Source organism: Cibotium barometz, chromosome 26 (assembly GCF_041138505.1).
Source record: "Cibotium barometz isolate CiBa-2024 chromosome 26, ASM4113850v1, whole genome shotgun sequence".
Taxonomy (NCBI): domain Eukaryota; kingdom Viridiplantae; phylum Streptophyta; class Polypodiopsida; order Cyatheales; family Cibotiaceae; genus Cibotium; species Cibotium barometz.
The window spans coordinates 36,768,199-36,795,071 of record NC_141071.1 but is presented as its reverse complement, the minus strand read 5'-3'; positions in this window follow the sequence as shown (position 1 = coordinate 36,795,071).

Here is a 26,873-nt window from a genome sequence, read left to right as displayed (position 1 = left end):
ACCTCCTTGATCTTGATCCTTTACCTTAGAATGGGAGGAACCTCCAAGATCTCCTCATTCTCTAATCAAGAATAATGACAGGCTCAAGAGTCTTGTCATACTTGAAAACGGAGATGCCAAAGAGAATCCATGTCCTTGGGCACGATGGTAACATGATGAGCATGTGTTGCAACAAGGACATAGCTATCCTAAAAGAAATCCACAAGGAAGTCTTCCGTGGACTCTTGGAGGCATCCTAAGGCAGAAGCTTGCCAGCACATATCCAAGCCATAATCCGCACAGATACCCCTGACCAACCTCTAGAAGGGAAGTCTTGGTATGGCAATGGACATGTACTATTTGCTGATGTCATCATGATGATTCATTTGAGAGAGAGAGAGAGAGAGAGAGAGAGAGAGAGAGAGAAAGCTCTCTCTCTCTCTCTCAATAAAAAGGCTAACTGTGTTTATGGAACTTTTTAGCTTATTTTAGGTGAAGATAGCAAGAACCATGCTCGTCCAATAAAAAGACTTACTGTGTTTGTGGAGCTTTTTAGCTTATTTTAGGTGAAGATAGCAAGAACCATGCTCGTCTACAAAGATTTGGATACATTCCTCTTAGCAAGACCTCTTGATGAGGGATGGCTGAGTAAAGTTTTTAACGATATCCATTGTAACATTGCACTGGAGACAATAGTTACAAAGTACATGATTGCAACTCAAATTTTTATCTTGTACTTCTGGTATAGCATGTCCCGTTACATCAATGGAGAGTTGGTGCCAATGGATGAGGAAGCCATAACAAGTGCAATGGACAACAAAGTCAGACATTGAAGTGATTGATGAAGCTTCAATACTTGTGTGACAATTGTTTCTATACGGGAGAAATGTAATCTACACAGCTAAGGAAGGATATTGTCGAAGAATCCTTGCAAGACATGCCGACACACTTTAATTTCATTCACAATGGAAGAAAGGTCCTCCTCAGAAGGGAGTGACTAATACAATGTAAAGAATTGGGTAACATAGTCAAGATCATTTCTACTTGACACTACCCATTTCAGTGTACTCTTTTGACATAATTAATCAAGTCTATCTTGTTATTAATGACACTCCTACTTGACATTACCCATTTGAATCTACTCTTTTAACATAATTAATCAAGAGCCTTTTCTTTGACTTTTATTTTCAAAAAACAAGATAATGTATACTATTTTCCAGGACACATTACTTTAGTGAGAATAGGACACTTGAAGACATTACATTACAAAAATGGGTTTCTCATTACATAATCTTGCACAGAGTCTTTTGATTTGTACAATCCATCTAAATATGGAATCAATTGTTCTTCCAAATAAACATCATCTACATTACCTTTGAAAGGAAGGGGTGATATCCATGTTCCAATGGGATTATACATTGCCTTCACATATCCTCATAGCGCTTCATATGCAATAGTACCCCAGGTTTTTCGGGAGGATGACAAACACTTGGGTCAAGATAACAGTGCCTTTGGTCATATACAAAATACAATTCTATCTCCTCAATCTTAGATTCTCTCAAAACTAGCGTGACAAGGGGCCTCAAATTATGTGTCATCATTGAGGACTAGATGGCCAATCTAAAGTGCTTAGTTACAAAGTTGATGAATTGATACAGTTTGGGCCTTAGCATGACATGCATGCCCTCGACTTTGTAATTCCTTGCAACACCCTTTATAGCGCCTCATCACACCATTAAAACTATGTTTGCCCTATCTTACGTTTGAATGCAAAATCTTATGTTTCGGTAAACAACCACAACAAGGCGATATCGAACATTCTACATGGACTTTCGTCGACCCACATCGCGTTGTTGTGGCTGTTTTGTGTCTATATTTGTTTTGTCATTTGAACTATGTTCAACGGAGATTTTTTTAGAAATTACTTTTTTTTATGAATGAAGAGATATGGACTAAAGTACCAAGTTTGAGCTATCTGTGCCAATTTTTTGAAGAATGCCGCTCCATGGTGAGATGGTTTGCTTTACAAATCTTTTTTGAGGAGGAAGGCAGCTCTTCAACAGTGGGGGGAGCGAGCTCTTCTATAGTGGGGGGAGGGGGATCTTCTGTAGTTGGTTGAGGGAGTGCTCTTGAAACGGGTTGCCGAAAATGGACAAGCTCTTGTTTTCCATATGGGGGAAGCATCCTAGGATCCTTCTGTTTAGGAGTGCTCTTCTATAGTGGGGGGAGGGGGATCTTCTGTAGTTGGTTGAGGGAGTGCTCTTGAAACGGGTTGCCGAAAATGGACAAGCTCTTGTTTTCCATATGGGGGAAGCATCCTAGGATCCTTCTGTTTAGGAGTGCTCTTCTATAGTGGGGGGAGGGGGATCTTCTGTAGTTGGTTGAGGGAGTGCTCTTGAAACGGGTTGCCAAAAATGGACAAGCTCTTGTTTTCCATATGGGGGAAGCATCCTAGGATCCTTCTGTTTAGAAGTTATCTCGTGTCTATTTTTATACACCAGAGCCTTTGTTGTGGGTGTGCCCGCCCTTATGAGGTGTTTTATAATTTTTCCTCACTCCCCGTATTTTTTTCGTATTTTTCCCCATTTTTTCGTGGTGTGGATGGATGCCAGATGTTGGCAGAAGTCTCTGGTGGTGGGTGGCCGACTGCCCATTCAACAGTCGTGTGGCTGGCCAACTGCCTAAACAGCAGTCAGTGAGTTTTCTGTGCAGGCCAACTGCTTCATACAGTCGTGGAGGCATTTTTTGCTGGCCGACTGCTTTATGCAGTCGTGGAGAGCCCCTAGAGCAGGACAACTGCTTGCATGGGGCATATAAATAGGCCCCATGCCCCCCACCACTTTCTCGTTCAGTTAATTGTGGGATCTTATGTATAGAGAAGAGTTTACACACCTATTTCTCTGTGTTTCTTGTGCTGTCTATTTTCTGCATTCTACTTGCTCTTGTCAACCCAAGTTTGGTTATCATTTCCACTGCATATTCTGACATGGTATCAGAGCCCTAGGCTCGTGATAGATCTTGGGAGTTTTCTGAGCAAGAGGGGGATCATTAGGTTGCTGATTGGTGGACTGTTTTGGACTGTTCGAGAAGAGAAATTGCAAGAGGAAGGCGGGCTAAGGTGTTGGACAGCCACTTGCAGGTTTTAGAGATTTTTTTCGCCACCCACCCACCCTTTCAATTTACTCCCCGCGCGATGACAGATTTATTAGAGATGGCTGAGAAGAAGCACGTAAAGATTCCGACTCTCCCCACATTCCCAGTGGACCGTCAGTTAGACGGGTCCAATTATACAACATCTGGAAGGTCATGATGGAGTCTGTGCTGGAGTCATATGACCTTGTTGATTTCATCATCATCAGGGTTCCATGGCCGGAAGCAGAGGAAGGGGAGTTACTGTCAATGAGGAAGGACCGAGAGGCACAGGCACACATGTGGGATCATGTCGACGCCAGGGTCCGGTCATTTATTTTCCTCAACTGCACACCACAAATGAGGATCAATCATGTAAAGCACATGACACTAGCGAGAGGCATATGGGAGCACTTGGTTTCTCTTTATAACAAGGTATCACCCATGAAACGGATCTCCTTGGAAGTGCAGATGCGGGTTATGAACCTTGCAAAGTGCTTCAATGATGCGGGAACATATTAACAAGCTACAGACCCTTCAGCACAAGAAGTCCTACAAGCTGGGAAGGAGATATCATCTGAAGACATGGCCATCACTTTGCTGTCCCACTTGCTTGCTCAGTATTCTACTTTCTACTCGTCGTTGATTTACGAGTGGCAGGCTCAGCACCATTACTTGGGAGGATCTTGTTCCAATGGTCTTGGACCAAGAAGAACGTTTCATGAACCCTCCTCATAGCGGCGATTTGGAGGCCTTAACTGGCCAACGGTCGAAAGGCCAGAATAACAACAAGGGCAAAGGGAAGGCTTCACCAGAGAAGTCTTCTGAGAGAAGAAGCCTGACTCAGAATGAGAGAAGATAAAGGCCGAAAGATTCTGCAATGATTGTGGCGAGAAAGGCCACTATTGGAGGAAGTGTCCTAAGTGGACAGGGAAGAGTGCTGATTCCTCAGCCTCAGCTGCAAAGACTCTGGCATTTGTGCACTTAGAGGTGGTGGACTCCGACGCTTCATCATCTTCGAGTGAGGAGGTAGTTGGCCGCCGCGAAGGATACCCGGGAATGGATTCTTGGCAGTGGTGCTTCCACATGACTCCATCCCGTGACTTCTTTCTGGATCTGAAACAGCAGTCAGGTCGCATCTTTATTGGCAACAACTCCACTATTCCGATACACAGTGAGGGCCGAATGGAGATTATTCTCGATGGCAAGGGGGCAAGAATGCTTCTTCCCGTGTTCTTTATGTCTGTGCTCTAGGTTTTCATCTTCTGTCGGTGCATGAAGTATGCAAGACTGGCATTCGGGTGGAATTTGAGGAGCATTCAGTTGCTCTACAGGACCATGAGACTGGCCAGGTTATTTGGGAAGGCGGTGTGGAGAATGGTATCTACAAGCTCTCTGCACTCTCCTCGTTGTTGACAGGTTCTCAGGTTGGAGATTTGTGGCACTTTCGTTTTGGCCACTTAAATGTGGATGCATTGAGGCGAGCTTTCCAAGACCAGATGGTGGTTGGCTTGCCAGATGTTGGTAGTAGGCAAGGGCGTTGTAGTTCTTGCATACGTGGTAAGCAGCACAGGGAATCCTTTCCAAAGCAGGCTTCCAGGCGAGCTTTGAAACCATTGGAGTTGATTCACACTGACTTGTGTTGACCTCAGTAGACACCATCTTTGGGAGGATCTCTCTACTTTATGCTACTTGTTGATGATTGTACCGGGTCGTCTCGCACTTTCGTGTTTTTGGAAGTGACGCATATGTACATATTCCGAAGAAGCAGAGGGGGAAGCTTGACTCCAAGTCCCGCAAGCTTGTATTTGTGGGGTATAATTCTCTTTCCAAGGGATACATATTGTATGATCCAGACACAGGAATAAGATTGTTGTCAGTCGGATGTGGTCTTTGACGAGCATGTTCCACTATCCACTGTCGAGGAGCCGCCACTTCTTAGAGATCCAGAGGAGTCTAATGATGATTCCCAGACCATCATTCCAATTGATCAACCTTAGTCAGTACAGGAGGTTGAGCCCACAGCTGGAGTAAAGCCCCCGCGACCAAAGGAGGCTCCACGATCTATTCGAGTAACTAGGTGGTTGTTAGACACCCTTCGGGAGTCAGGTGTCATGGAGTTACCCTTTGAGTGGACCACAGAGGACAGCCCTCGAAGATCACACAGAGTCCGAGATAAAAGCAATACAATGGAGCTTCTTCAGGTGAACTATGCTTTGATGTCTCGTATTATGCAGGACAAAGAGCCCACTTCCGTAAAGGAAGCCCTTTCACAGGATACTTGGAGGAAAGCCATGCAGGTGGAACTTGATGCCATCGAGAAGAACAACACTTGGGAGTTGGTACCGAGGCCGTCGAAGCGGTCAGTCATTGGTGTCAAATGGGTCTTTAAGACCAAATATGCATCTGATGGGTCACTAGACAAACACAAAGCCAGACTTGTGGCTAAAGGTTATGCTCAGCGGCGCCAGGCATCGACTACGAGGATACCTTTGCACTGACAATACGGATGTCCATGATTCGAACCATTCTTGCCCTTGCTTCTTCTCAAAGGTGGCCCGTGTATCAAATGGATGTAAAATTTGTGTTCCTTAATGTGGTGACTTGCAAGAGGAGGTGTATGTTGAGCAGCCTCCAGGCTTTATTGTTTCAGGATCTGAAGGGATGGTTTACAGGTTACGTAAGGCCTTGTATGGTCTTAAGCAGGCTCCCAGGGCTTGGAATCAGAAGATTGATTCCTTCTTTGTTCGGACTGGATTTTAGAGATCGGTTGTAGATCCAAACCTGTATCTCTTTCAGGAACACAGCATGGTGGTCACGATTATCATCCTTTATGTGGATGATCTCATTCTCACTGGCGGTCATGTGGAGCACATTGGAGTGACGAAGGCTGCCTTGTCAAAGGAGTTTGAGATGACCGCTTAGGCTTACTCCACTTCTTTTTGGGATTGGAGTTCTGGTAGACCCAGAGGGGGATTTTCGTCTCTCAGCAGTTGCTTGAGGCCTTTGGGATGGAGAACTGCAAGCCTATTACTTCACCGATGGACCCGAACACAAAGTTAACTGTTACTGATCCTTGTGAGCCAGTTGATGCCTCGCAGTACCGGAAGTTGGTTGGTTCATTGATCTGGTTGCTAAACACCAGATTGGACTTGAGCTTCTCCGTGGGGTTGTTGAGCTCTTTTATGCAGACATCATTGAAGTCTCATTGGGATGCAGGATTGCGGATCTTGCGGTATCTGCAGAGTACGAAGGATCTAGGACTCTTTTACACAGGAGGGGATGGAGTCAGGCTCCAAGGTTGGAGTGACTCAGATTGGGGAGGAGATCTAAACACGAGGAGATCTACTTCAAGATACAGTTTTACCCTCGGCTCAGGAGCAGGTTCTTGGAGCAGCAAGAGTCAGCCAACTATTTTCCTTTCTTCGACAGAGGCAGAGTACCGGGCTGCTTGTGGTGCTGCTTGTGAGGTTGTGTGGCTGCAGAGGCTGCTAGGCGAGATTAGGTTGTGTGGCTGCAGAGGCTGCTAGGCGAGATTAGGTTTCCACAGAAGGAGCCCACAGTCATCCAGTGCGATAACCAGAGTTGTATAGCTATTGCTTAGAACCCGGTCTTCCATGCCCAGACCAAGCACATAGAGATATAGTATCACTTTGTACGTGAGAAGATCTTGGCTGGTGACATCTTGCTACTTTTCGCGAGACGGAGGACAATGCGGCGGACCTCTTCACGAAGTCTCTACCTTAAGCTATGCTCAGGTGGCACTCTAGCTTCCTTGGGTTGGTTTCACAGCCAGGAGCTGAGAGGGGGTGTTAGAAGTCATCTCCAGTCTATTTTTATACACCAGGGCCTTTGTTGTGGGTGTGCCCACCCTTATGAGGTGTTTTATCATTTTTCCTCACTCCCCGTATTTTTTCCCCATTTTTCCGTGGTGTGGATGGATGCCAGATGTTGGCAGAAGTCTCTGGTGGCTGGCCGACTCCCTAAACAGTAGTCGTTGAGTTTTCTCTACTGGTCGACTGCTTCATATAGTCGTGGAGGCATTTACTGCTGGCCGACTGCTTTATGTAGTTGTGGAGAGCCTCTAGAGCAGGCCGACTGCTTGCATGGGGCATATAAATAGGCCCCATGCCCCCCACCACTTTCTCATTCAATTATTTGCGGGATCTTGTGTATAGAGAAGAGTTTACACACCTATTTCTCATTCATTTATTTGCCAGATCTTGTGTATAGAGAAGAGTTTACACACCTATTTCTCTGTGTTTCTTGTGCTGTCTATTTTTTGCATTCTACTTGCTCTTGTTAACCCAAGTTTGGTTATCATTTCCGCTGCATATTCTGACACCTTCAGCCCACAAGCCAATGCATAGGCTAAATAATTATTACTTCTTAAAAAAAGGTAGCCGACGACAAAAGCAGATATACTAATGCTACAACTTAGAATGACCACCAAAATGCGATAGTGGCCATCCTTATAGGAAGAGTAGGAGACAACTACTCGAAGCTTAAGCAAACAAGAACATGAAAAAAAGCTGCGAAGTAGACATTCTCTCTTTAAAAATGACCGCAACAATGCGACGGGAGTTCATCTTAATGGAAAGAATATGCCTCCTTGCATTGTTATGTTCGTTTTGGGATAATATGCATAATTCAATCCAAACAAAGAGAAATATGAGGAAATTGGAAGGCAGAATCACATAAAAGGGTAAGATTTACCTCCATAATGGATGATAAGGAAGGATTTAGGGTTTGACAAAGGCGCAATGAAGGACTCAGACAAAGACAAAGGGCAAGTGAGACGAGGGAATGGCAAAAAAAGGAATGAGACTGGGAACATTGGGCAGGCTCCAATAAAGGGCTCGAAGACCGAGACTTTTTCCACGTGGCCTAAAACTGATAGAAAATGCATGATGTGATTGGCGTGGTGCATTCAATTCCAATTAATTTTGCATACCGTTAGTTTTGCATACCGTTAATTAATTTTGCATACCGTTAGTTTTGTCATCATGGGCCTCCCGACCTCTGTTGCTTCTGTGTCTTTGTCGTCGTCTTTGTCTTCACGACTATGGTGTTGCTTCTATGTCTTTGTCTTCGTCCGACTATGATATTCTTGGCTGATTCCATGACCTCACATAGATACTACAGTGACGTGCATTAGGTTTTTGGCTGATTATTTCATAGTTTTTGGATTTTTGTGTTGGTATTCGCTATTGGGGTCACCTTTCGATTTCTATCTCATTTTCGTGTTTCTCTAAGATACGACCTTTGCATAGGTGCTCGTCTAATGTAGGTAGCTCAGAAAACATTGTATCCACTAAAACGACCACAACAACATGTTGGGAGGTCATCCCACCAGCAATTATACTCTGTATTATTGCGCTGTTGTTGTGATCGCTTTGGGGATAGAAACTTTTAGTGGTGGTGAGGCACCTTTTATCTACGAAAACTACCACAATAACGCAAGGGGAGGGCATTTTATCGGCAAGTATGTGTCATATCACGTTGTTGTGGTCATTTTTGTAGCAAAGAGAAATGCAAGACGAGAAGTCCTTTCCATCCCCCCCAAAACTACCACCACAACCCGATGCTAGGTCCTCTTATCGGCAAGTATATTCCATATCGCGTTGTTGTGGTCATTTTGGGTGTGAAGGTATGTTTCATTTGAATGAAGATGTTTGAATACAAAATCTTATGTTTCAGTGAATGACCACAACAATGTGATACAAACCAATCTTGGTCAGAGAATGACCACCGTCGCATTGTTGTGGTCATGTATTGTTTTTGTGTTTCTCTAAGATATGACCTTAGCATAGGTGCTCGTCTAATGTAGGTAGCTGAGAAAACATTGTATCCACTAAAACGACCACAGCAATGCGTTGGGAGGTCATCCTACTCGCAATTATACTCTATATCGCGCTGTTGTGGTCGCTTTGGGGTTAGAAAGTTTTAGAGGTGATGCCCCTTCTATCTACAAAAACTACCACAATAACGCGAGGGGAGGGCATTCTACCGACAAGTATATGTCATATCATATTGTTGTGGTCATTTTTGTAGCAAAGATAAATGCAAGACGGGAAGTTCTTTCCATCCCCCAAAACTACCACCACAACGTGATGCTAGGTCATCGTTAACGGCAAGTATACCCCATATTGCGTAAGTTGTGGTCGTTTTGGGTGTGAAGATATGTTTCATTTGAATGAAGATATTTGAATGCAAAATCTTATGTTTCAGCAAATGACCACAACAATGCGATACACAGACTAATATTGGTCTAGGAATGACCACCATTGCATTGTTCTGGTCTTGTCTTATTTTCGTGTTTCTCTAAGATACGACCTTAGCATAGGTGCTCGTCTAATGTAGGTAGCTCAGAAAACATTGTACCCACTAAAACGACCACAACAATGTGTTGGGAGGTTATCCCACCGGTAATTTTACTCTGTATCGCGCTGTTATGGTCACTTTGGGGATAGAAATCTTTAGAGGTGAGGCCCCTTCTATCTACAAAAACTACCACAATAACGCAAGGGGAGGGCATTCTACCGGCAAGTATATGTCATATTGCATTGTTGTGGTCGCTTTTGTAGCAAAGAGAAATGCAAGACGGGAAGTCCTTTCCATCCTCCAAAACTACCACCACAACGTGATGCTAGGTCATCGAACGGCAAGTATATGCCATATTGTGTAAGTTGTGGTCGTTTTGGGTGTGAAGATATGTTTCGTTTTGAATGAAGATATTTGAATGCAAAATCTTATGTTTCAGTGAATGACCACAACAATGCAATACAAACCAATATTGGTGTCAGAGGATGACCACCATCGCATTGTTGTGGTCATGTCTTGTTTTCGTGTTTCTCTAAGATACGACCTTATCATAGGTGCTCGTCTAATGTAGGTAGATCATAAAACATTGTATCCACCAAAACAACCACAACAATGCATTGGGAGGTCATCCCACTAGTAATTATACTCTGTATTGCGCTGTTGTGGTTTCTTTGAGGATAGAAAGTTTTAGAGGTGAGGCCCCTTCTATCTACAAAAACTATCACAATAACGTGAGGGGAGGGCATTCTATTGGCAAGTATGTGTCGTATCGTATTGTTGTGGTCATTTTTGTATGAAAGAGAAATGCAAGATGGGAAGTCCTTTCCATCCCCCAAAACTACCACCACAACGCAATGCTAGGTCATCCTACCGGCAAGTATACCCCATATCGAGTAGGTTGTTGTCATTTTGGGTGTGAAGGTATGTTTTGTTTGAATGAAGATGTTTGAATTCAAAATCTTATGTCTTGGTAAATGACCACAACAACACGATATAGACCAATCTTGGTCACAGGATGACCACCATCATGTTGTTGTGGTCGTGTCTTGTTTTCGTGTATTAGGTTCTTCTATGCCATTTTCTCAACTTTCTCGTCATCATATTGTTATTGTTGCCATTTATAATAGGTTGTCATGTGTTTTCGTGGTTTTAGCTATCATAGCTAGACGAAGTCCACGGCTCGTCGTACCTCACCAAACGATCCTGGCATAGCAAGATGAATAGGAAAGGGCAAGAACATATATATTATGAATGAAGCTGAGAGGACCCAAAAGAGGAACTATGCCAGCATGCTAAGAGAGATTCGCAAGGTGTACAAGCACATGTCCATTGCCATACCAAGACTTCCCTTCTAGAGGTTGGTCAAGGGTATCTGTGTGGATTGGATATGTGCTTGCAAGCTTCTGCCCTGGGATGCCTCCAAGAGTCCATGGAAGACTTCCTTGTGGAGTTCTTTTATGTCCTTGCAGCGCACACTCATCATGTTACCATCATGCCCAGGGACATGGCTTCTCTTTGGCATCTCCGTTTCAAGTATGACAAAACTCTTGAGCTTGTCATTATTCTTGATCAGAGAATGAGGGAGATCTTGGGGTTCCTCCCATTCGGAGATAAAGGATCGGGATCGAGGAGGTGCTAATCACCCATAATTGAGACACCGACTCGAAGAGGAGGGCTGAAACCCTTGGACGACTAGATGTGAAGAATGCATAGGAAGGAGGAGATGAAGAGAATGCAGCTGAGCAAGCATAGGAGCAGGTAAAAGAGACCCTGCGATCAACTGGAGGACGAGAGCACAGGAAAGATGAGATCGAGAACGAAGGGAGAAATAGGAGTTGGCTTCTGAGCTTTTGCAACAAACTCACATGCCCTTGAATATCTGAGGCCGTACTTCGAAGTCCGAGTCTTGATTCGCAATGGTGACTACTTTTTCATTGTCGGCAGGGGCGACAAAGCGAATATTATGTCTGACTCTTCTAGGGAGGGGTCAACGCAACAATTTGATGTCCCTCATTCTCAAGTTGGTGGCATTCTAATGTATCTTTTTGCTTTTATGGGTCCATTGTAATTTTCTCCAATTTCATGTTCGGCTTGTGTTTACAGCCTCGTCATTTCAAGACTATCAAAAAATCACCAGTCGTTGTGGTGTATATGGCAAATTCTTTGATCTCAGTGGGTCCTTACATCCCAAGAAGGTCACTAGCATCATCGATATCTACGACTGGTTCTACACATGCATCATGGATCTGCTACAAATCATGTTCTTTTCATACCACAAGGAGTAAGTTGCCTAATTTCTTTCATTGCTATTGTTCATGGTTTGGCCCTTGGGTTCATTTTTCTTATACATAATTCTCACTCCATCCTTTTGCTACTTGTAGTGCCCATTGGAGTTTGGTGATGTACCACCTACCGACCAGGAAATGTTACTTGGTCAACTCCACCGGTGGCACTCATGCTAGCATTATGCTGTGAGTACATGCAATAAAGATAATTCAATTTTTTGGTTATCAGATGGACATTGAATTTATATTATTATTTTGTTTGGGATGCAGATCCTTGAGGATCCATTGCATCCCTAGAGGGTGTCACCCAGGATTATTTTGTAAGCTGTACAAGATATATTAGATGTAGGGTTCCACATCAACTAGATGGCAGCTCTTGTGGTTGGCGTGTCACATTCCATGCCGTCTTGGCTGATGCACACTCTTCTTGAAATACCATCAAAGGTACGGTTTTATACATCACATTCTAAATACCTTTCTAACAGTCTTTTGTTTAATGTCTGTTATTCATTCTTGACCTTTATTTTTGTTTTTTGCTGAACCCCCCACTGAATGCTTATGATGAGGAGGACTACAACATTTTCCAGAGCGATCTTATCGATAGATAATCAACCAAGTTAGTATTAGGCACTGGGATGCCCCCTATCCTTTCGTGCCACCGGCCCCACGATGGTGCACCCCCGCCCCCCCTTGACGCAATGCTAAGGGAACTATCCACCTCGATATAGTCCCAATCATCCTCCTCTTGATCGTGTGGAGTCCTCTCCTGACAGTTCCAATCTTCCACCACCCCAAACATCATAGGGGCTTTGTAATTTTTACCTTTGTACAAAATTTATCAATGAAATATACATTCTTTGTACGGGTCATCTTTCAAGACACACACACACACACACACACACACACACACACACACACACACACACACACACACACACACACACACACACACACACACACACACACACACACACACACACACAGAGATGTTCAAAACATCTCTCTCTCTCTCTCTCAGTGACGCATCATAATGACATCAGAAAATAATCATCATCATGATGACATTAGCATGATGACATCAGCAAATAATCATCATCATGATGACATCAGCAAAATAGTGCTTACAATCATCGTGCAGTTGTACTCATCATAAATTCACACAGGCACAAACGCTTGAGCCAGTGGTTAAAAGATGAACTTACATGGGCACACATGCTTGAGCCTTGGTTAAGACCACACACACTCTTTTGTCAACACAGCCACTTTATCAACAGGCCATCCTTTGCTAACAATGAATAAAAGTGCTCAAAATTCTACAAGGTTTGGAGCTGGCCCTTTTTTTGAAGGTAAGCCTTTCTCCTTCCCTTGTTGCATAACTCAGGTGTTAACTCAATGATTCCATAGGGAAGCCTAACTAAGTTCTTAACTCAGTGGTTCCATAGATAAGCCTAACTAAGTTCTTAACTCAGTGGTTCCATAGGTAAGCCTAACTCACTGCTTTCTCTTTGCAAGAGAAAAGAGAAGTTGCAGAAGCCAACAAGCAAGCCCTGCAAAACATTGTTGAGGCAAAATCTGAATGTGACCAGAGGATAGCCCAAGCTGAAGAGTGACTAAAGTACGAGTTCAAGGGATGCAAAATTGGTGTATCATAGAATATATAAAAAGGAGGGACTTGAGTACAGTGACTACTTTGAAAAAGATGCTAAAATTTGTGCTCAACTTTTGAAAGTTGTAGCCTTGAAAGACTCTTTTTAAGGGTTAGTCATTTTGTAATATCTTTTTAAGTTAGGCTTCTTTTTTAAACAACCATTTTGTAATATCTCTCTCTTTTTATGCTGATAATATAAATATGTGCCCTTATTTCCTTCTCACTCTAATGTATACAAAAAAAATGATTTGTTTAAACTCCCTCAGCTCTTTGCCTAAGTCTCTCTCTCTCTCTCTCTCTCTCTCTCTCTCTCTCTCTCTCTCTCTCTCTCACCCTCTAAGACAAAATTAAAATTGGTGGGAAAATGCTCCATACATATGCCCTTATTTCTCAGCTCTTTGCTTGAGTAAATCTCTCTATCTTAGGAAAAAGAAGTAGATACAACAAAATTTCAGTTGGTGGGAAAATACTTTAATCAAATGTCCAATTCTCTTAGATCTTTGCCTTAGATTCTCTCTCTCTTGCTGGGAAAATACTTTAATCAAAATTCCATTTCTCTTTGCTATGAAAACTACCACAATAACACGAGGGGAGGAAATTCCACCAGCAAGTATGTGTCATATCGTGTTGTTGTGGTCGTTTTTATAGCAAAGAGAAATGCAAGACGATGGAAAGTCCTTTCCATCCCCCAAAAAGTACCACTACAATGCGATGCTAGGTCATTCTACCAGCAAATATACCCCATATCATGTTGTTGTGATTGTTTTGGGTGTATCTTTCATTTGAAAGAAGATGTTTGAATGCAAAATCTTATGTTTTGGTAAATGACCACAACAATGCGATACAAACCAATCTTGGTCAGAGGATGACCATCGAGAGAGAGAGAGAGAGAGAGAGAGAGAGAGAGAGAGAGAGAGAGAGAGAGAGAGAGAGAGAGAGAGAGAGAGAGCAGCCTAAAGAGAAGGAGAGACAAGGAAACACACACAAACACACACACACACACACACACACACAGTGTGTTTGTGTGTGTTTGCATGAGAGAGAGAGAGAGAGAGAGAGAGAGAGAGAGAGAGAGAGAGAGAGAGAGTGTGTGTGGTTGTGTGTGTCTGTGTGTGTTTTTGTCTCACAGAGAGAGACAGAGAGAGAGAAAGCGAGAGGCAGACAGAGACATAGAGAGACAAGGACAAAATGAAGTGTTTGTGTGTGTGTGTGTAATAAATATGTCTTGTTAATAGCACCGTGTTATAGACAAGGACAAAATGAGGTACTAAACATGATTCTTTGGTATTATCATGCACTAAACATGATTTTTGTGAACAACCATAACAATGTGATACCCTCTGTCAGGTTGTTGTGGTCTTTTGTAATAAACATGTCTTTTTAATAGCATTGTCTTATAGACAAGGACAAAATGATGATCAACTTCCTTAGTTGTAAAAGTGAATGCAAACATGAGGTACTAAACATGCCTTTTTCGTATCATTATGCGATAAACACGAGTTATGTGAGCGACCACAACAACGCGATACGGGTTCTCTTTCAACACATGACAAAGGAAGAGAGAAATGTAACTCTGTGGTAATGAAGGCAATGTGTTTCAAGTATGTCGTTCGTAGTCAAAACTTCATCATGTCTTTCTACTACAGATGTATACACAGAGTACATAACAACTTAGTGCCAATGGATCAAGACATGGATGAGATGGATGGGAATGCTCTTATTGAAATTGCAATTAAACTTAATGGTAGAGTGATTTTAATGGTAACTATTGGTGAAAACTGCAGTCTCTACAATAGTTTTTACGACAAGATATCATGGACGAGAGCCAAACAGAATTGCATTCTGACTTCCGTTTCAAAGTAGGCAACAAGAAGGTAAACAATCCAATACTCTCAAAATGCATAATGTGACGATTCCTAAAATGATTTTCTTTACTGTAGGTGTCATCAAGATGTGAGCAACACATACATTGTAAAGACCTACAGGACAAATAGGTAACCCTAACATGTAAGTGGCCTTGATAATTATTATTTTGCAGTGTTTTGACTTTGAGTGCATTTCAAAACAATTACTAGAAGGTCGAGAAGGGCAATGAGACAAAATTGCAAGATAAACTTTAAACAAAGAAGACAACAACAATGTGATATTGGTCCTTAGGAGGTGGGTTTTATGTCATATCACGTTGTTGTGGTCCTTAGGAGGTGGGTTCTATGTCATATCACGTTGTTGTGGTCATTTGTTGAATGACATTCGACGTTCAAACAAATTGGAACATACACTTCAAGAGCTAAACGACCACCATGATAACGTGATACTACTAGGTCATTCTACCTGCAAAGTATACCTCATATCGTGTTGTTGTGGCCGTTTTGGGGGTCAAGGAAAATGCACTTTATAGCGCCTCGTCACACCATTAAAACTATGTTTGCCTTGTATTACGTTTGAATGCAAAAACTTATGTTTTGGTAAATGACCACAACAATGCGATATGGGACATTCTACATGGACTTTCGACCCACATTGCGTTGTTGTGGCTGTTTTGTGTCCATATTATTTGAACTATATTCAATGGAGATTTTGTCAGAAATTAACCATACTTTTTTTATGCACGAAGAGATATGGACTAAAGTGCCAAGTTTGAGCTATATGCGCCAATTTTTTGAAGAATGCCGCTCCATGGTGAGATGGTTCACTATCACAAAAAGCAAAGAGTTGTGGCTATTGTGTTGCCCTCCTCGAATGGCTATCTGTAACTATTCATATTTCAAGGTCACAGTTGTTTTATGCAATGTGCTCATCACTCTTCTTCGATGGAGAGTTTGTAAAACAAAATTTTTATGTGTATATAGTGATATTTAAATTATGATTACTCACAAATTGGAAGAGATACGCTAAATGTGATTGCATAAATATGTCAATGTAAGAAAAAGAAAAAGTAAAGTGAGACCTTGCGTACAACACGTTGAAAAATTAAGAAAAGTAAAATTACAAAGGAAGACAGGATTTATTATGATCACATTTATTCATCAAGCCTTCTCTTTTTTGAGGAGGAAGGTAGTTCTTCAATAGTGGGGGGAGCGAGCTCTTCTATAGTGGGGGGAGGAGGATCTTCTAAAGTTTGTTGAGGGAGCGCTCTTGAAACGGGTCTTGAAACGGGTTGTCGGAAATGGACAAGCTCTTGTTTTCCATATGGGGGAAGCATTCTAGGATCCTTCAGCCCACAAGCCAGTGCATAGGCTAAATAATAATTACTTCTTAAAAAAATGTATCCGAGGCCCTGTCCACCAAAGGTCCGCAAAGAAAATTCCTTATCCAAAAGAAAAGCTTTGTCTGTGTTCAACCTCATTGCATATCCCCTAGATACCTTGAAAGAACGTTCAATACATTAAGCATTGAAGTAACATTCTCCTTCGAGAACCTTTAATGGTAGATCAGCACACCTGAGGATATCTAAGGGAATTCACGTAATTTTCCAGCAAGGAGTCATTTCCTAGTATTGTCACATGTGACGAGCTCTAGAGGCACGAAGGATAAACGAATCCGTCTCCACATAAAATTGGAAGACAAAATTTTAGAAATGATTAGAAATTACCAAACTAAATCGCCTATAAATCAATAGAGTAGTACTAGCAATGCATACCTTCTGATTTTTATCTTCAACAACAATGTCTCGTTTCCATAGATTGACACTTGTGTTTTCAACTGTGCGACTCACCGTTGTAGCATCCACTCCCATACAAGAAATGTGTAGCCTCTCTTGGATAGCCCTAAACTCATCTTCAGAGAGGGTAGAGTGGACTCGTATATGTAGCTGCATCTTGAAACATTTGACAAAGGGTATCTGCTAGACAAGAACTCCCTTTCGTCGAGTTTTCTATCTATTTAGAGGTATTTGTCATCTCCATGCTAGACAAACCCTTCATCTTTGTTGGGATGTTGAGCAATGATGGCAAGGTAGTAGTCATGTCGCAAATTGAATAGAGCATGTATGTCTAGAAAGAGGACATAATGCCTGCCTTCAATCGAAAATGAGGGTAAAATTGACAAGGGAACATTCCCAACGTCCTTGTCCGCATGCTGGTGTGTGCTCGACGGGAATGATGGTCTCACAGCAAAGAGCCTAGATGTTAACATTATGGGTCTTCCTCCTCTCCTCCTCCCAATCAATATTGTCCTCTATTTTCGGAGCTTCTTGAGCTCCATCTTGGAGAAGACAATCTTCACCTTGAGGTCCAAGCGAATCCTCAGAGTTCTCATCCAGTTGCAGATGGAGGTAGACAATGAATCCCTCATAAAAGTGAACAAAGCTGCATTTTCTTTTATGGAGTGGGCATTTTCACTCCTCGCACCAGTGAAGAGCACTGGATGGCAACTTGCTAAGAAGGTGTCTAAGCTTTCATAGTATGACTTCCTTTGTCCGCTCTTAAGATCAATGGCATGAATGAACGGAACACCTTCAAACTCCACTTGGCCACCAGAAGTAACATTTGTGAACTCAAGGTGCTAAGTAGCAAGCTGGGAATCAAGGGACCTCAGCACGTCTACAAGAACAAACTCAACATTAAACAATGCAAAATATTATGTTTTGGTGAATGACCACAACAATGCGATATAGACCAATATTGGTCAGAGGATGACCACCATCGCGTTGTTGTGGTCGTGTCTTTGTTTCGTGTTTCTCTAAGATACGACCTTAGCATAGGTGCTCGTGTAATGTAGGTAGCTCAGAAAACATTGTATCCACCAAAACAACCACAACAATGCATCCCACTGGCAATTATACTCTGTATCACGCTGTTGTGGTCGCTTTGGGGGATAAAAAGTTTTAGAGGCCTCTTCTATCTACACTGTTGTGGTCGCTTTGGGGGATAAAAAGTTTTAGAGGCCTCTTCTATCTACGAAAACTACCCCACAATAACGCGAGGCGAGGGCATTCTACTGGCAAGTATCTGTCGTATTGCATTGTTGTGGTCATTTTTGTATCAAAGAGAAATGCAAGACAGGAAGTCCTTTCCATCTCCCAAAACTACCACCATAATGCGATGCTAGGTCATCCTACCGGCAAGTATACCCCATATCACGTAGGTTGTTGTTGTTTTGGGTGTGAAGGTATATTTTGTTTGAATGAAGATGTTTGAATTCAAAATCGTATGTTTCGGTAAATGACCACAACAATGCATGTTAGACCAATCTTGGTCACAGGATGACCACCATCACGTTGTTGTGGTCGTGTCTTGTTTTCATGTATTCGGTCCTTCTATGTCATTTTTCGTGTCTTGTTTTCTTGTATTTGGTCCTTCTATGTCATTTTCTCAACTTGCTTGTCATCATATTGTTATTGTTGCCATTTATAATAGGGTGTCATGTGTTTTCGTGGTTTTAGCTATCATGGTGGCTAGGACAAAGTCCATGGCCCATCGTACCTCACCAAACGATCCTGGCATAGCAAGACGAATAGGAAAGGGCAAGAACATAGATATTATGAATCAAGCTCAGAGGACCCGAAAGAGAAACTGTGCCAACATGCTAAGAGAGATTTGCAAGGTGCAGAAGAACATGTCTGTTGCCATACCAAGACTTCCCTTTCAGAGGTTGGTCAGGGCTATCTGTGCAGATTATGGCTTGGATATGTGCTGATGGGCAAGCTTCTGCCCTGGGATGCCTCCAAGAGTCCACGGCACGGAAGACTTCCTTGTGGAGTTCTTTAAGGATAGCTATGTCCTTGGCACACACTCATCATGTTACCATCATGCCCAGGGACATGGCTTCTCTTTAGTATCTCTGTTTTAGGTATGACAAGACTCTTGAGCCTATCATTATTCTTGATTGGAGAATGAGGGAGATCTTGGAGGTTCCTTCCATTAGGATATTTTGGAGGTCATTCGTAGGGCCTTGTAAGAAAATCGTCGATTCTTATTTTCTCTCTCTAGAAAAAATCTAGAAATGTTAAAATAAAGAGAACGTAAAAGTCATAAAAGTGTAGTCTTTGAGCTAGAGAGGTAAATTTTCTCCTACACGACCGTCTTAAAGTTCGTTGGAACCTTCTTTGAAATGATACATTTGAAACTGCAAGAATAAAGCTAGTTGAGGATGTTATTGCACGAAAGATAGTTTGGAGGGAATTAGAACCTGCATCTCCAATTTCAAAAGACAAATGCAAGCCTTCTCTCACCATAGAGAGTCATATTATTTCACTCTACCTCATATAGTATACTTACTCATTTCTAGAACACTTCAATGGAGAACAACCATGTACACACTCATTCTATTGAAGAGTCTAATCATGAAAGCATTAAGAGACAGTACCATCTGCACATTAATCTAGATAGTGTGTATGTGCCCATTCAAAAACGCAGAAGTGGTCAATTATTTCTCTCATCAGATGTCAAAGATCATATGAGGTTATCAGGGAAGCAACACATAGACCTTTGGTGTGATGGCTTCATTTATCCTATTGACCCTCGTACTGCTTCACATCCTCCCTTTTCAAATCCCACAACTCTCTTGCATTTTGCAGGTGATGTCGCCGCCAAAGGCTTACTAGGATATTGCAAGTCAATTTCTTACATGCAAGAAAGAGAGAGGCATTATTCAATCACAACATTTAGCAAATGAGCTTCTTGGCTTGTCTGGTGAATGCAAGACACAGAAAGTTAGATTGGGAGAACAAGAGCATCAAATCAACAGACTAAGAAGTGACCTCACAAATATAGAGAAAAAGACACAATCATTGGACCGCACATACGGAGAAGAAAGCTCAAAAACATCGAGAACTTGAGGCTCGATTCTGGAGGCCTGAAGAAGAGAATCCAAGCCATAATGTAAGATTGCACTCAATGCATTCCCATTCACATCTTTTATAATGTTAACAGCAATTAATATTATTTTATTTGCTGGGTTGCTTTGTGATTTACATGTTCTCTATCTTAGTAATGAGTAGTGTTGTATTTGTAGGGTTGCAATACATCCTAACAAAGAGAGTATCAATCCCAATCTTAATCCAGCAAAGCAACTGAAATCATTCGTGACATCAAGAATGGCAAGAGAAATGATAAAAGAGAAGAAGTTCAAGGTGGTTCAGCGAGATATAGTGGATGAATTTGTAACCAACAATATAGTTTTGGCTGCGGATATTCAATCCGCCATGGATTTAAGTGGAGTCAAACGTAAGGGTTATAGTGCCATCCAAAAGTCAGTGTCATCACTCCTTGAGGCCAAAGGCATTAAAGCAAAGCTACTTCCAACACCTACAAAATTTTGGAGACATAAGGAGGAATTAAACACAAAGCAGCTTCACTATGTTGGTCACTCATACCACATTGTAGGAGAGTTTAAGGGAGAAGGTGGCAGCATATTCTACAATGAACACAACAATATTTCATGGACTTGGAGCTCTTGCAAAAGAGAATGGTGGAGTTCTATGATATTACATTTGAGGAGATAGGAGGTGTACTTCAATTTGTCATCAAGCTTGATGAGTGCGAGATTATCAAGAAAAAGATAGAAAGGGTCATAATAACACTTAAAAATAGGGCTCTTTCTAATTGCAATAGGGATGATCCAAAGTATTTTAGCGTGCAGTCTGAGACAAACATCTGGTGGCTAGGTTCATTTGAGGTCAAGAAAGAGGACCATGAATCCTTGTTTTGTGTATTTCATCATACACATACCCCCAATCTCATCAAAGATCAAATGAATGCAACCAGGATGCTCCATGTAGAGGAAAGGGGGGACTTTCAAGTTCGGGGCAAAGGGGCCAATGCAAAGTCTCCATGCCTTTACTGCATGGACTCCACAAGGGTGATGGACTCTAAGTGGTGGAGATGACCACCGAACAGACAAATTTTATATAAGAACTTTAAACTAGTGTTTGAGATTTTTCTTTCCAATGTGCATTTATGCACGCTTCATGCTTTGTGTCGTATCATAGAGAAACTAGTATATCTCTACATTGGCTTTGCTTGGAAGATCAAGAATGTAGCAGAGAGGAAAGAAGCCATCCATGCATTGGAGAAGGTGCCATCTGAAATTGGACTACATGGAGGTAATGTCCAGATTCTGAAGGACACTAAAAAGTCATCTAATGAAAAGGAAGTTCCAATGAAGCCCTCTATTGGAGGTGTTAAGGCAAGAAGATTTCTTTCCAAGCTAATGAATAATCAGGAACACAAACCTACAAAGTTAGGAAAGCAATATACAACAACCTATACAAGCAGAATCGAATACCAACAGTGGAAAAAGCTTCATAATGCAATGAAAGACCATGAAGATGCTTCAAGGAATGTTAAAGCAGATGTTTGGCATTCAATTAATACTCTATTCCAAATGTGTGAGAAAGTCAACAAAAAGATCTGTCAAGACAACTTACAAGTATTCAAAAAAGTATTCAGAACTGCCTCGACTGACACCAACATTATACACTACATGGTATGTTTCTAGCTTACTATTGTTTCCTAGCCCTCAATACAACTTACATTGTATGTTTTCTTATGCAGCATATTCTCTACAACCACATGCCTTACTTTATCAACAAGTATGGAGATCCTAGCATTTGGAACACACAAGGACTTGAGAAATCACACTATATGGCTCGAAATGCATATTTGAGGCATACACAACATGGTGGTGGAAAAAGTAAGCAAATAGCCTATAAGTAGTGTTCCAATGGTTCTATAGAAGAATACTACAACAACTACACAAAAAAGAAACCTTGAGGTCATCCAAACTGATGCAGACACTCGGACATATGGAAAGAAAGAGACTGAAGCGTTCCGAAGCATTTAAGAACTTAGATGCCATACAAGCACAAAACAAATGGAGAGAACAAAAGATTTTTGTTAATCATCATTGGACAAATAGATGTAACACATAAGTCTTTTACAATGTATCTTCCCACTCTAATGACTTTTGTAATTCATGTGGTTCTGGCTTTCATTTATACCTTAGCAAACGGTGTTTGCCAGACTCTTCTAGTTCCTGTGGGTTCTCTATGCCTAGAGACAATGCTACTGCAACATAGGTATAAAAGTAACCCCTTTGGGTGCTAGCATAACCAGGGTAGCATCCAAAAATTTCCAAGGCAGTGGACTTCTCTATCAAAATACTCTTCTCATAACTTTTGGAATAATTGTTCCACCTAGGAACGAGGACAATGTCTTGAATAAAAAAATTGCAACTCTCCCTTCCTGGCTCATGGCATTGTGGTAGATTATCATCTTTGCCTTAGACAATTTGCGTAGGTAGTGAGAGAGAGCTGCATCTCGGCCATAGTACTCCCTTTTATCCCGCTACAAGAACTCGTCATTGACTTCAAATGTACTTTGCAAAACAAAATAATTAAGGAAACATAAATCTACATATCACTTTCACACACACACACACACACACATAGTACTTGAGTCTCATCTGTCTCATGCGAACAGTTGGTCTTGCCAAAGGTTAATAGAACTTTTGCTATCTTCTCCTACTCTACTCATCCATTCCTTTGTAGAGTCATTCAACTTATCATAGCCATATTTGGCCTGAAGCTCCATGAAGGTCTTATCGTCTGGCATAAAGCCATCATCTTTGAACTTCTGTGCTTTGGCCAAACATATGCTAAGACACTCTTTACTATTGTAATTATCCTCCAAAGCTAAGTCATCACAGTCATCTTTTGAGACAAAACCACTGCTCTCTTCCTGAAAATTTGCAATAGTACATAGAGCAAAATCTTCCCTATTAAGACTGAAAATATTCTCAATGTCAGATAAGAGTACATAACGTTTGTTATCCACAATGAATTCTGGCAGCACTGGCAATATTAGACCACACTGGTCCACCTTTAAAAAGATCTACATCCAGAGATCTACTTTAAAGAGATCTACATCCAGAGGTCTTTGTATTGTGCACGTCTTAAGAGAAACAATATCCATAGACTTTGCCTCCTCTTCCTCCTGTACTAACTGTATCGCTTCCTCAACTTCTACCTCTTTAGAAGGTAACTCATCTTCTTGGGGAATCTCATCTTCAATAGTACCTTCATAGAGCAGTTCTTCACCACCTTTAGGAAGCTCTTTATAGAGGCAGTGCAAGTAGCAGAGGAATCCCAATGGCTCATACAACAGCCTGTAGAAACTCATGTGCATGGTACACCAAGTAGGCTTGTAGGAAGATGGGAGTTCCTGGTACTTCTTGTATAAAAAACTGTTTGCCTTCTTGCTTCGTGCACATAAGCCTAATCCCTTAGCAGCATCCTTCCTTTGGATACTAATTTTTCGAAACCGCCCCTCTGTTTCGATAGGTACTTTGCGTGCTGGTCCAAAATTAACTCTACTGGCAAAGGCTTGTTAAACATCTCAGCATTAATGTGAAAGTCATTAGCAGCTCCAATGTTACAAACAAAATCAAAAAGTTTCTCATCAATTAAGGCAAGATCATTGCTCTCAACAATTTCCTCCTTCTTGTCCTTTATGTCAGTGCTAAGAACTTGTTGCTGCTTCTTTTTCTTCTTCTTCTTCTTCTTCTTCTTCTTCTTCTTCATTTGCATCTCTGTGTCAGCAGTTGGCCCTTTCACCTCCTTAGCCTCCGTTGAGAAATCGAAATCCCTCTTAATAGGAGAGCCTCTCGCGAGAAGGTTGTTTAGAAAGGGACACCAGATTGTGAACACCTACTTTCTCATGTTCATCTGCCCCCATATCTTGGTCTTCTGAATATGGGGTTCCTCATCATTATGATGCTTTACAAAGTAAAAGGGGGAATTGGATTCTCTCTGCTCCACAGTTGGAAATCCTTGATCTTCTGTCTGTCCTCTCATAAGCTGTGGCTCCTCTATCTGTGTGCCATAACCTCCTCAGGGTTGTCAGTTGGTGAAATCAATAGACCTTTTCTTTGTGGTCCTCAACAGCTTTAGAGACTTCATCCGCACATCGCTTCTCCTCTCGCAGCAATAAATTCAGGATCCAGCGCAGTGGCTCCCCGCTTAAGCTTTCTCTCTTCTGATCAGTAAAACACTGGTAGGAATTAGAACCGAAGTGACCCGCTATCTATATTTGTGCGATTTGGTGATGCAATAATGCACTTCCATTCCTCTTGCAAGCGCCATATCGTTGTTGCCAAACTGCACAAACCACTCTCTGTGTGTGTGTGTGTGTGTGTGTGTGTGTGTGTGTGTGTGTGTGTTGTGTTAAGGATTGTGTCTGTCTGTGCCTGCATGTCTGTGTGTCTGTGTGTCTAACTCTGTGTATGTGTGTGTGTCTGTGTGAAAGATTGTGTCTGTCTGTATATGCATGTCTATGTGTCTATGTATCTCTGTGTGTGTGTGTGTGTGTGTGTGTGTGTGAGAGAGAGAGAGAGAGAGAGAGAGAGAGAGAGAGCAAGGGAACTTACCTATTACCATTGCTACCTGCTTACGTGGGAGTGGATTCCTAGATAGAGTGGATGCTCTCTCTCTCTCTCTCTCTCTCTCTCTCTCTCTCTCTCTCTCTCTCTCTCTCTCTATATATATATATATATATATATATATATATATATATATATATAATGAGAACCGTTAATAGTAGCGTGAGGTTTAAATAACTTTATAGGTTTAAATAACTTTATACGTGTCCACGTGTGATGTTGACCATTGACACGTGTGGTTTGTGAATATTAAAAATGACACATTTTTTATTTTATTTGTAAACAGTGCACCTGAGAGAGAGAGAGAGAGAGAGAGAGAGAGTGAGAGAGAGAGAGAGAGAGAGAGAGAGAGAGAGAGAGAGACTCACATTTGTCTAGCAACACGAAAAGGCATTGACAGGAGCGATCCATCGAACATGACAAGCAATCGACGGCTTTGGTATGTCTTTCTTTTAACGTACACACACACACACACACACACTCATGCATGCACACATAGACACACACACACACACACACACACACACTCATGCATGCGCGCACACACACACACACACACACACACAAGGAGAAACATATACAACACAGACATACACATACAGTACAGCCACCAGAGAGAGAGAGAGAGAGTGAGTGAGGTGTTTTTGCCGTTTGGCATGATATGGCGCTTGCAAGTCTAACAGAAGTTTGCTATCATGCCAAACCGCACTAATGATGATAGAGGCCTCGCTGGTGCAGTCTAACACGTACACACACACACAAGACATACACAAACACACACACACACACATAGAGAGAGAGAGAGAGAGAGAGAGAGAGAGAGAGAGAGAGAGAGAGAGAGAGAGAGAGAGAGAGAGAGTGTGTGTTATGTCTCTTTCTTCTAGGCTTATTCATAGCTCATGTGGTGAGGACAAAAGCTATTGCAAGGAGACAAGGTAAGGGGCCTTGACAGCAAAGGCTGCATCTCAGAAGAAGCCAAGAAAGGAAAAGTCTATCCATATTTTGAAGAAGCAGGCCAAAACAAGAAGATTTTCACAGAACTTCTACATTCTAAGTGATATCAGGATAGCTCAGAATTGTGTAGAGTTATGTGTTCCAAATCTCCCTTTCTAGAGGCTGTGCAGGTCCATTTGTGAGAATTGGAACCTAACTCTAAGGTGGAAGAGGACAACCTTGCTCTGTCTACATGAGGCCTGAAGATTTTCTCCTAGAGTACTTCAATGACCTATGTGTTGTGTGTGCACACGCGCATAGGATGACAATAATGCCCAAGGATAGTGAGACACTGAAGAGGCTTAGATGGAGATATGAAAAGCTTCTACACCCTACAGAGCTTATAGATCCAAAGATGAGAGATATCCTGATGATTCCACCAGCAAGAGCTCCAAGAGCTCCAAAAGGGATAAAATAAAAATTGTAGAGATTACACATGATGTTAACACAAGAGCAAGGGCAGAATAGGAGGCCAGACGGGAGGAAGAGAACAAGATCAAAAAAGAAAAGGATCAACAAGTGAATAGGACCCTAGCGAATCTCCACCAAGAACAGTACATCAAAGAAACAGAAGAGTTGGAATCAGCCAACCTGGAGATGCTAAGGAGCATAAAGAGGGGTATGTTTGTCTTTGTGACAATGGAAGATGGTGAGAGACAACTCTCCCTTGACCTGGATGTCAAGACTGTTATGGATAGGACAGCACAGATCTTAGACACTATCCTATATGTGTGCCTAAAGTAAGTATGCAAATTGCCTATACTGATGATATAGTCCTTTCCTCTTTAGTTTTTTTCCTTTTTCCTCAACGAGTTACCCTTGTTTTTGCAGTTTAATAAAGTGCCAGATTCCTCAAGAGAGCCATTCTGAGGTGTTTATTCTGAACTCACAACTGCTGGCACCATTGCTAAGAAAAAGGTGCACTTCCCAACAAGAGATACAAAAGTGGTTTACTTATTTGAACATGCTCGAGGTTACAGTAGTAATTCTTCCATATGAATCAAGGTATGTTACTTCTCTATCTTGTTAGTCATATGCATCTAATAGATAGGGGATGCCTTAGTTTTAGAGATTTCTACTTTTGCAAGAACCATTGGAGCTTTGCTTGTATAGAATTGGATAAGAGAATCGTGTGG